The sequence below is a fragment of the Rhagoletis zephyria genome, unplaced genomic scaffold (genome assembly GCF_001687245.7).
Source record: "Rhagoletis zephyria isolate East Lansing unplaced genomic scaffold, Rhagoletis_zephyria_1.1 Rzeph_scaffold_03297, whole genome shotgun sequence".
Classification (NCBI taxonomy): domain Eukaryota; kingdom Metazoa; phylum Arthropoda; class Insecta; order Diptera; family Tephritidae; genus Rhagoletis; species Rhagoletis zephyria.
Window position 1 is genome coordinate 25,308 of NW_016160380.1, and position 2,370 is coordinate 27,677.

Consider the following 2,370-nt stretch of genomic DNA (forward strand, 5'->3'; position numbering starts at 1 on the left):
TGTCAAAAATTTCTCATGCACATGCAACTTGTATGAGATCAACCGAAATTGAACGGCGTGCGTATGAAGCTAACTCAATTTCCAATTTTTGTTCTGCGTGACATTTTGATTTGACGTTTCGCTCAATGAAATCAAATGCAAAGGCATGCAAGTCAATTACGGGTGACGCAAAAAAACAAACGTACCAAAACGCAAGCCGCGAATATTAGGTTAGCCTGTCAAGGTTTCGAGGATAATCGTAACAATTGGTGCCAGAAGTGGGATTGTTAAATAAATCCCGAAGGATAAACTTTCGAAAATGGCAAAAATTCAGGACTTAAAGATTGAGAAACTCAAACAGGAGTTGTAGAAGCGAAATTTAGCAACCTCCGGAAGAAAAGCGGAGTTACTATTACGGCTGCGAGAGGCTATGGAAGCTGAAGGTATCGACGTGGACAAATACGACTTCCAGGGTAAACTCGACGATGCATCCGCAAAGGATGAACAGAAGGATGAAGCTGCTTGTTCGTCGAAGGATGTGCAGCAGACACTAGAGAAGGTTGAAGAACAGCAAAAGACTCTTAATTCATCAACAGCTATAGACATGAATACGTTATCGGCTGCCATGTCACAGATGTCATCACAGCTGTCGTCACAGATGCAAGCACAGGATACACGCATGTCACAGATGTCATGACAGCTGTCATCCCAGTTGCAAGCGCTGGAGACNTAAACTCGACGATGCATCCGCAAAGGATGAACAGAAGGATGAAGCTGCTTGTTCGTCGAAGGATGTGCAGCAGACACTAGAGAAGGTTGAAGAACAGCAAAAGACTCTTAATTCATCAACAGCTATAGACATGAATACGTTATCGGCTGCCATGTCACAGATGTCATCACAGCTGTCGTCACAGATGCAAGCACAGGATACACGCATGTCACAGATGTCATGACAGCTGTCATCCCAGTTGCAAGCGCTGGAGACATGTATATCTTCAGAGGTATCAGCGCAGGTGTCATCCCGGTTAGAAACTCAGCTACTGGAAGAAGAGACACGTATATCATCCCAGCTGGAAGCACAGGATGCAAAAATTACACGAATACAGGACAAAATCGAAGAGAGACAGGAGAAAGTCGAGGCAAAGGTAGAATAGTTGGAAGGCCGTCTTCGTTATTTACAGTTGAATCGTCCGGCTACTTCGACGTGCGCACCCAAGGTAAGGACACCATCCTTTGACGGCACTATTCCTTTCCAGGTCTTTACGCTCCAGTTCGAAAAGATGGCTACAGCAAATCGTTGGAGCATGGAGGATAATTCCGCTGCGTTATTTGAAAAAATTAGTTTCTTAAAAGTACCACTTTTCGCCGATTTTGGACAGGATATAGTTCCTATCGGACTAGTTCCTTTTTGGCGATAAAGACCTAGCACGGAACTAGAAATTTGATTCACTAGTCCGTGGCATGAACGAAAGACACAAGCTCACGCAAGAACAAGAGAGTGAAAAAAGTCGATTTTTTTAGCGGGTTCTACGCCATCTTGTTTCACTGGAAAACGAGCGAAAAGTAAACAAAGCAAAGAAAACAACGAAAACCAAAATTAGCCAAAATTATTGTCAGCCAATTTAAACGCACAATTTAGGTAAAATAATGCAACAAAATGCTTTAAAATGTGTTGTCATGTTGAATTAACTCTTCTTTACTTGAATAAAAGTGTAAAATAGTGGTGCTTGTGATGTAAACAAACGCTCAGCTGACGAACCCGCTTTCGCAAACTTTTTTCTCAAAACCAGTTACAAATACAACGTCGCGTTCTTACGTGATCTTGTATTTTTGGTTCATGATATCCAACATCATTCTCCAACTCACAGTATACCAGTAGAAAAGGTTTTTGTTGTTGTGGCTGTTAATTTGGTCCCCATAAAGGACTTGAGGGTTGCGAGCAACTATTTTGCCGCATTCAGGGTGCTGTGCAGCAAAATAATGTGGTGAAAAATTTTAACATCGGATAAATGGCGAGAGAAATATTGTTATGCGCTTTATAAGTAAGCATGAACGTAATAAAATGTTTCATACTTCAATACAACTAATTAGCGCTATTTTTGCAATTCGAAATGATCTTAAAAATATTTGTAGTGAAATATGTACTTTATGAGTTAAATGGAAACTATCTTATATGTAAAAATATATTCCGATTTACTTCAAATAAATGATGTAAAATGTTTTATATATGGATCTAATTTTAATAATAAAATTTATTACTATCATCTACATTGTTTTTATTGTAAGTGTTCACGAGTAGTTGCAGTTTTCTGCAATTGTCTCTGGCCGACTATACATGTTAAAGCCAAATAATTACACAATTTGTACCCTATTAAATGTTTATATTTTAAT